Here is a 16131-nt window from a genome sequence, read left to right as displayed (position 1 = left end):
CTGCAGGAAGACTAGTCCGCTATCGAAGAACCATCTAACTTTTGATAAAATATCATTTTTTCGAAAGATCAGACCTTGTTCTTGAACTTCCATTAATCTCTTTAATACGTATTTTCTCTGAGCGCTAGCGGACCGATCTAAAGTTACTCCCCCTTCCAATTTTCCATCATTATGTTGTACACGTAGAGTTAGGAAAATGACCGTCTGCAAGAAGACTAGTCCACTATCGAAGAACCACCTAACTTTTGATAAAATATCATTTTTTCGAAAGATCAGACCTTGTTCTTGAACTTCCATTAATCTCTTTAATACGTATTTTCTCTGAGCGCTAGCGGACCGATCCAAAGTTACCCCCCCCCCCTCCAATTGTTATATATGTATTACACATAGAGATTAATAGGAAAATTACTGTCTTTTTTAACCTTAACTTTTCTAGTTTAATATTAATAATAATATAATTCATTATTTTTGTTCGTTTTTGTTAAAATTCAGGTGAATAAATAATTTATTTAGTTACATTAATTCAATTTTAATCGTAGACCCTTATACTTTTCACATCCTTCAAATTGGTTTTCCGGCTGGAATCCGGCCAACTTCCATTCAATGACTAGTAAAGCGTACAGTGCGATTACGTAACAAGTACAAATATCACACGTCCGATAAAAATAATTTCAATTTCAAGTTGAGATGCAAATCCCTAGTGGCTGTGATTGGCGACCAATAACCCACTGATCTCTACGGCACCGTGACACTGATCTCTACGGAAAAATCTACGGATTTTTCGGAAAAGATCAGTGAACCGCGACCATCAAAGATTCGGGTGAAGTTATCCCGGAAAACGATAGAATTCGCGCTATGGTGTCTTAAAAATTAATAAATTTTGAACGAAATGAAAATGAAAAAATCAAGCCAAAAGAAGGAACATTAGAATTTCTATTTTAAATTGAAATAAATTATATAGGAGAAATAAATAGAGAATACAATCATGATTTTGGAACTAGGGGATTAACATGGACATAATGCACTTGCTTACATGACCACATTATCTCTTATTCATTCTACCTCCAATGTTTTCAGACTGTTTTCAAAACAATATCATGTTTGTCGATCATAGTTCTATGTAGCTTGATGTCTCATGGTAATTTAATCAATCTAAGCAACAATTTTTGAATTTTAGCGACAATCGTTCGCCATTGCTGCTCTTTAATACTATTATGACGTGCAGTAACAAATTGAAATTTCAGAACTCATGATAAATTTGTTAAACAGTTGATTCTACTTGGTTGATTCTAATGTTCGGATTATAGCAGAACGAGATAGAAATTGACATTCTCATGGGTAACGACTTTGCGTTCGTAGTTGTTCATCGTCTCTACAATGCTATTTGAACAATATTTGGTGACAAAAGAAAAAACAGTTGATTCTACTTGGTTGATAGAAATTGACATTCTCATGGCTAACGACTTTGCGTTCGTAGTTGTTCATCGTCTCTACAATGCTATTTGAACTATATTTGGTGACAAACACAACAGTTGATTCTACTTGGTTGATAGAAATTGACATTCTCATGGCTAACGACTTTGCGTTCGTAGTTGTTCATCGTCTCTACAATGCTATTTGAACAATATTTGGTGACAAAAGAAAAAAACAGTTGATTCTACTTGGTTGATAAAAATTGACATTCTCATGGCTAACGACTTTGCGTTCGTAGTTGTTCATCGTCTCTACAATGCTATTTGAACAATATTTGGTGACAAAAACAAAAAACAGTTGATTCTACTTGGTTGATAGCAGGGGCGGATCTAGCTTTTTGCTAAGGGGGGGGGGGGTTTGACCAAAATAATGACGATGCAGAGCATCGTCCACGAGCCGCGTAGCGGCGAGCCGATTTTTTGGGGGGTGTTTATTTGAACCCCGTAAGTGATGTTTTCCTGGCATCTATTAACACAATGGAGACCATAAAAAGCAGTGCATGATAACGTCTTTTAAAATCAAGTAACAGCTTAATACACAGTTATATCCAGCCTTTTTATCATGTGTTTGGTTAAGTTACCAGATGAGTTGAATATCTTCTCACAATATTTGCACTTGAAAGGGTTTCTCTCCAGCGTGCGTTCTTTTTTCTTTCTTTTTTTTCTTTCTTCTTTCTTTTTCTTTCTTTTTTTTTTTTTTTTTTGGCCGCCCAAGGGGGGGGGGGGGGGTTTGAACCCCCTAAACCCCCCCCCCCCGTAGATCCGCGCCTGGATAGAAATTGACATTCTCATGGCTAACGACTATGCGTTCGTAGTTGTTCATCGTCTCTACAATGCTATTTGAACAATATTTGGTGACAAAAGATGGCATTTCTATGTAGCGTCTAAAGCCGTCAAATAACAAAAACATTGCAGATAAAAAGATCCTCAGTACTGGGTCTAATCATTTAAAGAAAACTGAATTTGAACCCGGCCATATTCTGTCTACCTCTCTCTCTCTCTCTCTCTCGCTCTCGTTTGTCATTGCCTTCATTTCCCCTCGCTTACTTTATTCTTGCCTCAATCATTGAGAATATACTCACTAACAACGATATAGATCATAACGGGAGAAGCATTTTATATAACGATATGAAATCGTGAAAATGCATTCTTCATTGTGTAAATCATTAGCATACGTATCACCTAATTCGTCAAAGTGACGAATTAAAGTCTAGTTTTTATTTTGTATTCATTAAACATTTTTTTTCTAAAAACATCCCACGGCTGTGGCGCTGATGCGGGGGGGGGGGGGGGGGGGGACGCCACGTGACCCCGAATATTTGTAGAAAACATTTATTGAAAACATTGAAAACGTACATTTCTGAACCAAAAAAGATGAAGAAAAAAAGGCGTGCCCCAAATATGTACGTGAGCCATCATCCCAGTCCCCAGCCCCCCGCCCCTTAATCAGTCCGACCACGCTGCGCCATTCGGCCCACCCTCCACGCAGTATTCCCTTGGTACAAGTAGTGGTAGTAGGGTAGTAGGGTAGTGAGCACATGTTTTTTTTTTGGTCCTCGCATATTTTAAAATTTGCATCCTCCCCCCCCCCCTCTTGAGCGCCAGGGGGGGGGGGGGGGGGGCAACCCCCCAAAAAGGTAAAAATCACGTGTTTTTACATGTTTTTTCTTTTTCTCAAGAGGGCCCCCCGGGCCCCTCCCCTGGATCCGCCACTGCCTTTGACACAATGTAACCTACCCTGATATTACTTGTATCCTTCTGGATAAATATTAAATGTTCTGCCTTTCTGAGAGGAGTTGAGTTTCGATAGCGGTCCTACTCGCCCAAAGATTCAATTCAAACATTTTATTGGAATGAATCCTGAATTAATATTTAATAGGATATTCATAACGAAATTAAACCATGCTACATACAAAATATATATACACAAATAAACGAAATACAAATAGATTCTCCTTCTTCTTCTTCTTTCTCTCTCTCTCTCTCTCTCTCTCTCTCTCTCTTTATATTGCAATGACAGAAAAAATGGATAAGCACATTAAAAAAAGGGATGTGATTGAACGTACAGGATTTAAAACTAATATAAAGGCTTCTTACTCTTGAAATAGCCTTTCGTTAAAAACGTAACAAAAGTAAGTAAAGGTAAGTTATGCTAAATATAAAGGCAGTTATTGAAAATACATACACAAGAAAAGTAAAAAAGAAGACAAAAACAAAAAATCGAAATCATTTTGTTTAACATTTGGGGACATATTTGCCCCTTAACCCCTTTTGATACAAAATATATCGTAACACTCTCGAAGGAAGATTTATTCACATTGTTTGTTGAGAAGATATTTGTTATGGTCCTAAAACAAAATGCATATAGTACAGTAGTAGTACATTTGAAATAAATAAAGGCAAAGCCAATCCCTAAGATGAGATGAGGGTATAGATGAAAAAGCGATTAAAAAAAAAATTGCTGCCGCTAATGTACGTTACCTGTACTTTGAACGTAGCTGGCGCTAACAGTAATGATCTGATCTGTAAGATCAATTTGTAAGTTGGATATATTTTTGAACGCACAGCAAGTCCGCCTGAGCCCTGAAGTCGGGACTGACATTTCGACAGGTTAGATCATTGTTATAATACTTTTACATTATTCATGTTTCGTTCCTATTTTTTTGTATTCCTGTCGATGCTAGAAGATAGCATTTGGCCGATTTTCGCGTTGCAGGGTACCGTTTTACGTTTATTGCAGGACGGCCGTGCGGATCGCGCGGATCGCGGACCCCTACGGAGCAATGTTTGCAGCCGGGCGCAGCCGGGATCGGAGTAGGCGGGCGGAAGAGCCCGATTAATGATGGTGATGCATGCATGATGATGCGGCTCAGCTCAGCTTTGTGAAAGAATGAGCCTGGCCTGGCCTGGCAACAAAGTCAAAGTCACTTACCATTTCAAATGATATCATAAATAATGATATAGGGTCTAGTCTAGGCCTAACTCCGGGAAGCTCCGACGCCGATGCCGAAGGCGTCGGAGCTTCGGGCGGTGGTGCATCGATAAACGTTCTTACAAAGTAACAGCGGGTTGGGTGACATTAGTCTATCTCAAAATATGCAAAGGGAGTAGAGTCTAATTACAATTTTGACTTAGATCTACTAGGTTGCTCGACTCCTCTGGGCATCTATCCATCAACTTAAAATTTTAATTTGAAGGGGGTGATTCTTCGTCCTACCCCGACGATTCTTCCATGTTGTTTCGTCGATTCAACCGGCCTAAAGAAAGTACGCACTAAGTATGCATGCGCGTTAGTGCATACTTTCTTTTTTTGCTTGTGAAATTGTCACAAATAATAGTAACAATGATGTAATCAGAATAATGAACTTGTCAAAAATAATAGTAACAATGAAGTCAAACTTTGTGGCCAAATGTGGCCACCAAACTTTGCCCAAAATTTTAGCGGATTCATATATCTGATGCATTTATTCTAGAAAATTAGGCCTAGGCTAATATACACTGGTTCCACTTACCAGATTGACTGTATGTTGTGTTTAAGGGTCTTTTTACTGGATTTTCTTTGTCGAAATTGAGCTCTGTGTTGAAATTCTTGCAGCCGTATTTTTAACTGTTACTGCGCACGAAGGAAAAGGACCCTTAAGGCTTAAATAGGCCTTAAACGCATGCATGATACAATCAATCTCATAGGTGGAGCCGATGTATACATGTATTAGCCTAGGCCTAAGATTGTATTTTACTGCTATTTAGGTGTGATCAATTGTCACTTTAAGAAGTACCGATTTTGAGTGAACCCAGTTGAGTTTTGAGCAGTGGTGTTTGAAATGTTGAGAATCAATAGAGTTTGTCTACCGGTATACAGATTTTGATACACAGCCAGGATAGTAACGCAGCAATGTGTAGGTTGATGTAGGGTGCTGTGTCGAGTGCTACCAGGTTGTTGTGGAGCTTGTACAGCATCACCAGTCTGTAATTTTCTTTGCGTTGCTTGAGTGTGGTCCAGTCAAGTTATTGGAGCACGGAGGTCATGCTAGAGGTGTTGTGGTACCCATTTAGGGTGAATCTAGCGGCCCGTCTTTGTACCATTTTTATTTGATGGATGTGGTTTGCAGAGGTCCTAAGGAAGCCCTGTACCAATAATGGCATTTGTACAACCACAAATCAATGTTATATTACCTTCTAAATTATTTGGGGGCTACGAGGCGACGCCCCCCGCCCCACACGGTCACGGTCACGGTCACGGTCACGGACACAGATTCATGAGACCCAGCTCCAACTCTGACAGCTACAGGCAAAGTTTCTTCCCAAGAACACTCCGGGACTGGGATGAGCTCCCTACCAACTTCATTGAACTGCCCTCTGTGGAGAAGTTCAAGGGAGCCATCAGCGCCTAAATCATAGGAGGATCTGTTTTTACTCGCACAACTTGTATATACGCACTATGCACTAATCAATCATGACCACTATGAGAGACACCACACCACAATATCCTCGTTTAGTTGCTGAAAAGGCTTTTGACGAGTACCAGCATAGACATAGACATAGACCCTTATATGATATTCTTGCCGGGCTCCTACCCTTATATCCTTCAGTAGGTCCTAAGGAATCCCTGTACCAAAAATGGCATTTGTACAACAACAAACCAATGTTTTAACATTATTTGGGGGCTCCAAAAGGTTCCCCCCACACCCTTAAATTGAATTATTTGCCGGGGGCTCCTAGTCTAATATCGTTTAGTAGGTCCTAAGGAAGCCCCGTACCAAAAAATCTATGTTGTTGTAATAATTTCTTTATTTTAAAGAAGTATACATGTACATGTACAGTACATCTAGAAATATACACAGATTTGAATGAATACGCATTATAATAATCATAACCGGATCCTTGAGCCTATTCTTGTTCAAGGCAGGTTTGTGCAATAAATATTGTTGTATTACCCGTTAATTACATGTATATGTATAGACCTTTAGACAAATGGATCGTATTAAAAAAAATTTAATTACATGATACAAAGCAATGTACAAAAATAAGTGTGAAAGTAAAAATAACACACACACAAAAAAAAAACTTGCCAATTTGTACATACCGGTATACACATGAAAATAGTGATTATGAATTTAATTCAGTTTTGCCAATTCAGAGACTTGAATGATTATTTTCAATTGAATCACATTTATTCATGAACACTAAACAGCCCAATGTACTGCAATGGAAATAGACTCAAATTTACCAGTGATTTTTGCACTTTCTACTTGTATTCAATTTGGAAATCAAACTTTGCTTATGTGTTTAAAATGTACTGAATACTGTACATGTAATAATAATAATAATAATAATAGCTGGTTCTTACATGTATATAGCGCTTTTCAGGACCAAAGGCAATCCAACCCTTGTAATAAGTTACGGTAGATTTGTATGAAACTTTGAAAGCAGAAAAATAACAGAAACAGAATGGCAAAAGTTTGAAATGAATCGGACCAATAGTAAGGAAGTTATGAATGTTTGAAATATGAGATCACTGAGTCTATGTGAATCTCAAATTGGTAGTAAGTTTGGTCAGTGGATTGTGAAGTAGGATGTGGAATGGATAACTCCCATTTTTCATACATGTACAAAAGTATCACTAATTTCTGTTTTTCTCATATTAGTCCCTTCTCCCTTGGAGCACTACTCAAAATATATTATAGATAGCATATTATTATAGATCCTCTAGAAAGAATAGACGCTCCTGAGCCATGATTTAAAAACTTAAAATTTTAGTCATTTTATATGTTGGAACAGATGGGAAAGTACCGGTAGTCCGGCACTACATCACATTGACATTACCGCTTCAGCCAATTTGAAGTGCCCATACATATAGTGATTACAACTTTCCTATATTTAGTCAGATTTAATTGAAACTTTCATCAGTTTACTTCTCTAATTTTTCTGCTTTCTTTTTGAGTAGTTGTCTATTTGGGTTGGATTTGCCTTTAACATTTTGAAGCTGAACAGGTTGATTGGGAGGATGGAAGCTTCTTGTTTAGCTGAGCTGTGTTGACTTTTGGCAATTAGGCACGAATGACTCATCCTCTAAATGCATGTTTAACTATGCTGTTGTGTCTGAAGTTTATGATGAGTGGGTTACTCATTTACTTGGGTGTCATGTGTTGTATTTTTGTGTTATCTTTAACAAGTGTACTTAGTGGGGATGAATGAGCTCTATATATATCACGACAATGTAGGCACTAGACAGTGTTCCATAAAGTTCATCTTTTTTGTAGGGGGTCCAGACTCTAGACCACAAATTTTTAGGATTTGTATCCATGAACTCAATGATAATTCATTTATTTATTTAGTTATCTTTTTTTTTTGTAGGGGGGGGGGGGGGAGGCTTTCATGGGCCCTTATTACCACGCCCTGTTACATCATGTAACAGCAGGAGATGTGGATTTAGTGACTAAATGAATGTACAAGTGTTATTTTCTCATAAGTGTAATATATAAATTTTCCACTACCTAGATAAAAAAAAAACATTGACCATGGTTGTGCTGTCCTCTCATTAATCTGAAGATTAAATTCAGGGCAATGTACTGTAACATTGTAACATCGATCTGATGTCATTCTCGTGAGTGTGACTGTATTAATGAAAGGGAATAATACAGATTGGCTGCCATCGGCCCGAATTATACATGTAGTTCATTTCAGCAAGGAAAATAATGTATTTGACTGTTTTTGCCTTGAAAGCAGGCTGTAAATGAATACGGTATTACAAAAATTAAGACAAGATTGAAGATGTGCTTGTAGCAAATTTGCCCCCCCCCTCCACCCCCCCCTCCACTCCCCCCTCCACTCCCCCCTCCACTCCCCCCCCCCCTCCACTCCCCCCCCCCTCCACTCCCCCCCCCCCCCCCTCCACTCCCCCCACTCCAACTTATAATTGACCTGCAGGTCTATCTGTTGGACACTTGAAGAATGCGCATTTTCAATCAGCAAAGTAATAAGTTTACACACTTGTACACACACATGTACTGTTGAATCAGGCCCTGGTTGAATCATGACAGATCTCTGGTTCGGTTGTATTTATGGACCATGAACCCTGGGACTGGAATGCTTTATGGTCTTATGGTCACACAAATTCCCTTGTCATTTTTAAGTCAGTTATGAAGATATTTGATAAATAATCCCAATGTACTGTACATATTTACTTCATTATTTTGATGTGGTTTTGATTTAAAAAAAAAAAATCAATTCCCCCTTAAATCAGTCATACAAATCTGTAAGATTTTGGTACTTACTGTCTCTGTTTATTGATATAAAATACATATTCTTTTTTTCTTCTTATTGTTTCATATTGTATTGTAAAGTGGAACAAAGGTACAATGTAAGACTCTCTTGGCCATATTGGAAGAGGACAAAAAAATGCAGTTAAGTGCTTAGGAGATCAATAAAATGACACATTTGTAGTGGAGTATTACTTAAGAGTAGGCCTATTAATGTTTTACATAAAATATTTGAAAACCATTCAAGGATTATTTGAGGATTGGTTACTTGGTTATTAAATGTACACTCTAATTTTCAAAATTTTCAAATAGGTACAGTGGTACACTACATGTCAGCTGCCATGTGCCAACCAGATTTTTAGAAGTAAATATGACAGTACGATTTTCAAAAAAAGTCTCTGTGTGTGCCATTTTCAATGGCAAAATGCCCATTCTGTCCTTTAAAGTATACTACAAGCATCTCACATGGGCAATTGGGGATATACTACAAGCATCTCACATCGGCAATTGGGGATGTTCATTGGTTCATCGAACACACCAGTCATGACAAAATCATGCATATATACAACCATTAATCCAGACAAAAATTCTTCCTGTATGAAGGAACTTAAATGCAACCCCTCCCCCCCCCCCCCAAAAAAAAACAAACAAACAAAACAACAACACATGTTTGCGGTGAGAAAGTACTAACCGATCAAAAATAGGATTTTTTGTGGGGAAAAGAATAGGATTTTTGTTCAGATGGGGTTGGCAGCTCTGCCTGAATATAAGAGGCATCAATCTGCGTATCAGTCTGTTTTTTTTTTAATACAATTTTTGTCAGTAAAATACAACTTTTGGAATTGAACGTGAAGAATACATTTTTGAGGTTGGCAGGTCTGGATTACTCCTCAGATAACAAATGGGCATGTACAGTACATGTACATTTACATTTTGTACGTACATACAATGTAGGCCTACGGTACATGTAATTTCTACAAGACATGCTCATGCACATCTACTGTCATGTTCTGGAATTAAGAATGGAAAGCGTGACTTTAATACAATAATATTCACTCAATATACTTCAAAGTGACTCTTCAGAATAATGCAATCATAGCCCTAATTATCTCATGTACTGGTATTCATAGACGTGGCTTATCAAACAGATGGAAATAATGTCTTCAATAATATACAGTGTATGCATTGAATTTATCAATGTATTTACAAAATAACATTTCAGAATTTATATGTATCAGCCTTTTGAACTTACGTCCATGTACAGTGTATACTGGTAATTCTCGCTACCCCAAATAGCGATTCTGCCGAGATCCGGGGAAAATCCTGAAAAGCGCATTGCATTATGGGATAGCTTTTCGACATTACAGCTTCCTGTGCAGGCGTTCGTGATCACAACCCTCTCTTTCACGGTAGAGTTTAACGGCCTTTTGTGCTAAAGTCACTAATTCTGCCCGAAGCTTTCCATTGCATATTATAATCTGTACAAATTACACTGATTGGCATCGATTTTAGCGTGCGTGAAAACTCTGCACAGCGAACACAGGCGCTAGCGCCAGCGGGATGGGACTCTATACCGGAAGTTGTAGTGACGACCCGAGAGAGTGAAAATTACCTCGTCTCGCGAATTTCGAGATTTTCGTACCTATTTAGGGTAGCGAGAATTGTAATTGGGGTTTTGTCAAACAAATGGAAAGAATGACGTTTATATGCACTAGTAGTGCTCATACTATAAAGTAACTCTTCTGGTTGTTATACATGTATGCAGACCCAATCTCACTGAGAAGTCATGTACTGATACATACGTGGGTTTCAAACAGATGGCAAGAATGATTTTAATAAAGCGTTCAATCAACAGACGGTACATTCTTTGAGGTTCATGCGACGACATTAGTCGTTGATTGTTCCTCACTGTATGTACTGTGCACCTAGCAGTTGTCCTTGTCGTCATCTCAAGTACAGATAGACTGGGATGTACATGTCACCACCATCCTCATTCACACAACGGTAAACAATGTTTTGTATGATCATGAGGACTCTATACATGTAGTTTCATATATATACGTATAATCCGTCTGAATGATGGTAAAAAAAGAATTTTGTATGATGACCCTAGTATTATATACGTCGTGTATGTAGACGATAATTCATTAAAATTTTTGTGTGTGAATGAGACTGAATGTCGTGTTGCAAAATGTGTAAATGAAAGTTGAGGCATTGTTTTTGATGAGAATTATAAAGAATCAAAGACAAAGTCATACATGTATGATCTTTCACCATTGTTTAAAATTGGGTACCTCCATCCTAAACAAGGTATTTTTGGGGGTACTTATAATCTTAACATACTTTTAAGTTACAAGTCAATGTATAAATGTTTCTTCACATGTTTCTAATACGATTTTTTTCCTCTTGTGTGAAAAGGGGTACATGTAATACCCTTTTCTAACTGCACTGATTTTCATCGGATGCATCCGGACGCATCCGATGAAACGTCCAGTTAGAAAGCAACAGAGGAGAAAAAGGCGATTAAATAGCCGATGAAAAGAAGAGAAATAGGCGATTAAATTCTCATTCTATCGGTGTGACACCGATGAAACGTCCAGTTAGAAAACGTTCGGGAGAAAAAGGCGATTAAAACAGCGATTAAAATGGTCAAAGGTCGCAGTATACGCACGCTTTATCGTAACCAGCTGTGTTGACTTATGGTTGAACATGCTGCATGCTACATGTAGCTAGATGGAATGGGGGCTTAATAATTACGCAATAATTCTTCACTTCCAGCAAGGGCTCGCCACAGCGAGTGAATTTCACCGGCAGTTAGAAAAAGACAGGGGGAAAACTGCGGTTTCATCTTTGTTTACATAAGGAAAATTCAATCAGTAGAACCCAGTTAGAAAGCAGTATTAGTCTTATTGCCATCTACAGTTCAAATAGAGCTTTCTTTATCACCCTGTCATTGGGATCCGAGAATGCAATGTAATGTAAAAGGATGGGAAGAACCTTATATATAGCGATGCCATCTGATATATGAAATGAAAAGAGAACAAGGTATGTTTTCATGTGCGTCATGACTCATAATTCATATTGCAGGCTCTATCCTATATCCCCTCTCTCTTAAAAATCGATTGAGATGCTCAATGGCAGCAGTGTTCCCCTGGATGATTCCCATTCTTCAATCCATCATCATGAAAGGATACAACCCTGCCTGTGTCCTCCTTGAATACATCCAGGATGGGAGGTTCCTCATTCTCCATTCTTCTCTTATACCCCTTTCAAACTGGCTTGATTTTCATCGGATGCATCCGGAGTCCAGACGCATCCGATGAAACGGCCAGTATTGAATGGTACAGAGGAGAAAAAGCCGATAGAATAGCCCATGAGAAGAAGAGAAATAGGCGATTAAATTCTCCTGCTCAAGAGCAAGAGCAATTCTCTTTCTATCGGTGTGACACCGATGAAACAGCCACTGTGAATCCGTTCGAGAGAAAAGGCTGATTAAAAGGCCGATGAAAATGGTCAAAAGTTGCAGTGTATGTGCGCTTTATCGTAACCAAACGTGTTTGTTGACTCAGACACAGACCAGTTTTGGCCCCCCCCCCCCTTAAAACTGAACTGGCAAAACTTAAGTACACATGCCTTTCCAATAATATATATAGTTTTATATAGGCATTCAGGTAATTATGCTACTTTTTTTCTTGCTTGTCAGAGAATTTAGGAGTGATATGGAATTCCCAAAATGTGATAGTGATGCTTATCAGAAATTGGTTGGAATATTATGCCCCTAAATTAAAAAAAAAATTAAAAAAAATCTTGGATCTGACCATAATGCATGTATACAGTTTCCCTTTAAAGGCCAAGTAAGGCTTTGGTAACCCCCAACAAGGAATCTGTCAGATAGTTAAATTTCAGTTGATGCTTGAAAAGAGAGAGTACCGGTATCTGAGCCGTTGCAAAGATAATTTTGTTAATAATTTGGATCAAAATAAGCAGGTGAAAATGTGCAGATCCACTATCATGAATAATATATATTAACTGGCTTCCCTTATGAGGTTTGCAGGGTTTTAAATATTTGTTGTTGTTGGTACAATTCAACCAATGGTAAATGGTAATTTTTTTGAAAGTCAAAAGTGGTCAATAGTGCCTTTAATAGTGTGTGGAATCAAGAAAACAGGATAAAACCATGTTAAGAAGAAGAAGAGAGAAGATAGTTTGATGGTTTCAGTCAGAGTCAGAAGAGATTTGTCATGGATCAGAGCGAAGGCAAGAATGTTTTTTACTTCCTTGGATTGCTTCCAGTTCCATCCAAACCAGGGAGAATCCAAAAGATTCTCACGATATTGACTTCATGCGTAATCCCTTTGTACTGACCTACATGTAAATGTAGAAGTATCTGAAGCAGACCTGGAATGAAAGCTCTACTATTATTCCTCCTGTCCCCCTTCTTCTTTCTGAACTCATTCTGCTTCTTTGTTTTCCCACTTCTTGTAATGGCCAAAATTAAACTGATTGAATCTTTGCGCTGCATAATACATATGACCATTTGGTACAATGGTCTGAAAATCAGACTATTACTTACTGGCTCTATAGCTCCTAAGTCGATTCAACAACTAATAGTCATTTCCTTGTAAAATAAGGTTCTTTCAAACATATGATTTGTTAGAAAGGCCTGTTGCATACAATAGTCCTATTTGTATGTAATTACTGGTCCAGAATAGGGATATCTAATTTATTGTCCGTGATGCTAAAAACTGTAGGCCAGCAGCTTTGGGTGAGTAGGTCGTGAAGATATTTAGGGAGGGTTAGCAACTGTGGGGTATGCCACCCCCCCCCCCCACCAAGATGCAGAGAGAGAGAGAGAGAGAGAGAGAGAAAGGAGGGGTGGGGGTGAAAAGCCTGAAAATGTAATCTGTTTCAGCAGCTCCTAGAAACTATCCCGGAACCATGGTTGGCTGTAAGTCGATGTGAAGTGCCATGGTGAATAAAGTAAATGATGACATGTGCATAATTGAATATATCTAATTTTTGGAGGAAATTCCCTTCTTGATAATTTTGAATATTGATTCTGTGGACCTATTTTTAACCATAACTGTAATTTATTCATTTGAGGACCATTTTTTCATTTTCTTGTTCCATATTTTTCCTTTCAAATTCATCAATAAATTTTTTTGTCAAAGAATTTGGGTCACCCCTTTAAATGATATAGTGATACCACTTGGAAACACATTTAAATGTCCTCTACTTAAAAACCAGGATTCGGTTTGAAAGATAGTCTTTCCAAAACTAATAACTCATGGCCCTCCACCTTAAAAAAACAGATTTTCTGTATGATCCAGGATATGAATCCCAAGGTTTATCTGGCTCTGTGGGAAAATTTGCAAGTAAAAATTTGCAGAAAATTATCATATTGACATTATTTATTCCCGTTTTACATTACCACTGCTTGATATTCTGCAGTGTGGTGATTTTTGCTGTGGAATTATTGACAATTCTTATACTCCGTCTCTAATTTAGTCATATTCTGTTTCTATGTATTCCCCTCTCATCCCACTCTCTCTTTCTTTCTCTCTCTCTCTCTCTCTTTCCGCCCTTGCTCCTCCCCCTTTTTCATGCTATACTCTCTCTTCCCCTTTCCATCTGTCCTATTTTCTGACTATAGGTCTATGGTTTAATGCTCTGGCAGACGGATTGAGTGGCGCAGATGTTCTAGGCAAACTTTGAATTAATTAGCCCCCTACTGACCACTAACGGTGTGCTGTCTTTCTCTATTTCGGTTCAGTATTTGTAGGGTGAGTAACTGAGTATGAGTATTGGTTTCTTCATAGAAGCAAAGTGCTCCTGTTTTAAGAGGAGGTTTTGAATGTTCGACAAATACAGCTTTGAAATTTTTCTGTGGAGAGGGATTAATTTTGTATGTGGAATAGATCCCTCCAATGTACATGTTTGCCAAGTTTATATACAGCTATGAGTATGATAGACAGTTAGACACGTTTGCTGCACAGGTACCTCTGCACAAGTTAAAGGTAAAGACCAGTTATGGTCATGCGATTGCACTGTGAAAGAAACGTTGTGGAATCGATCAGAAAAGGTTGATCATCTAGCATCTAGCATCTGCAAGGTTCTGGAATCATCAAAATGATAACAAATTTGGCCCAGTCTTCGTAAAGTTACAAGCACTATACACAGAAATATGTATATGGGACTACCCTATATCTCTCACAGACCATGAGAGAAACAAATTTACCAAATATATGAATTAGTAGGCGGTTTCCCGGCAAATTTTGTATCATCATGTATTAGTCAAAACATATTCTTTCACATGATTGGTAATGAGAGCTTCCATTTCATTTTTTGAAATTGGGGCGTTTCCAATACTGGTCTTTACCTTTAAATCTGTTGGGACTGCACACACACACAAAATTGACTTATAATGCAAAATTTGACTTCGGATGTGTTAATAACCACATGTTTTTTAGGCATAGTTTGGTCCCCAAAAATCATTCCATTTAGGGAAAATTTGACTTGTGCGACCACGAGTAATGCAGATTTTTCTGTAAGTAAATGAACAATATTATTTTTTGAAATTATGTACATGTATTAAGAAATATAGTTGGAAAACAATTGGAGATTGTTAATTCTCATACATGTATGTTAAGAACGTTTGTGTTCTATAGAAGCAATATTGTAATGTTTTTTTTTAAACATTGAACATTCTATTAAAAAATAAATCATTTATTAGCCCTCTCCAGAAAGACATGTTTTTAAAGAAAGGAATATGTTCGAACAGAGAAGAGATAGAGGTTTACATGAACATGTACAGGTATGTAGTGGGGATAAGAGAAGAAAGCTTGGGAATAGAGAGGGAGGGAGATTGAGAAAGAGAGAGAGACAGAGAGAGAGAGAGAGAGAGAGCATCTTAAAGACATAATGGATATATTAAAGGTAAAAATGAATGTCTTATCACCCCATTTCTATCAACATCTTCTATGCTGTGTCTGACCTCTTCAATCCAAGGATAGTGAATGAGTAAAGGTGACTGGGTTCAGAGGTCAAGAGGTCAAGTCCAGGTGTACCTAGTTGCAATGTCTCTCAGGGGAAATCTACATGTATGTCTAGGGATTTACGTTGACACTGGGGGATCAGAGACAGGCTGAGCTCACCTAGCTAGGCCATAAGAAATTCACTGAATCAGCACTTTTGTAGAAATGGGTAAAAAATTATAGAGAGCTAGCGAGCTACTTTCTTCCACACTAGCTCAGCAGGGTAATTTGCCCTGATTGCCATCCTCTTGGGACAAGGAAGTTGTGTGATATGAGTCAAAACTACATGTAAATGAATGGTGTCACACCATATGTATACATGTATGTTGCCCTCAGAACCATGGTGATACCTCTTACATGTCTTCA

The 16131-nt window shown here is 38.1% G+C and overlaps 1 protein-coding gene across 3 annotated transcripts in view; it reads left to right on the top strand.

Annotated features, from left to right (window-relative positions):
- Positions 1 to 3978: 3978 nt before the first annotated feature.
- Positions 3979 to 16131, top strand: part of LOC754196 (CMP-N-acetylneuraminate-beta-1,4-galactoside alpha-2,3-sialyltransferase) — a 31143-nt gene continuing 18990 nt past the window's right edge. For 2 of the 3 annotated variants that reach the window (XM_030975186.1, XM_030975185.1), the window contains exons 1-2: positions 3979 to 4082; positions 14385 to 14514. The gene's annotated coding sequence lies outside the window, so the exon portion shown is untranslated. The remainder of the gene's footprint in view (positions 4083 to 14384; positions 14515 to 16131) is intronic. The other variant, XM_030975187.1, reaches the window with a different exon arrangement.

Source organism: Strongylocentrotus purpuratus, unplaced genomic scaffold (genome assembly GCF_000002235.5).
Source record: "Strongylocentrotus purpuratus isolate Spur 01 unplaced genomic scaffold, Spur_5.0 spur5_scaffold_8, whole genome shotgun sequence".
In the NCBI taxonomy this organism is placed as follows: Eukaryota; Metazoa; Echinodermata; class Echinoidea; order Camarodonta; family Strongylocentrotidae; genus Strongylocentrotus; species Strongylocentrotus purpuratus.
The sequence above is the reverse complement of the archived record's forward strand: the minus strand, read 5'-3'. Positions and strand labels throughout refer to the sequence as shown.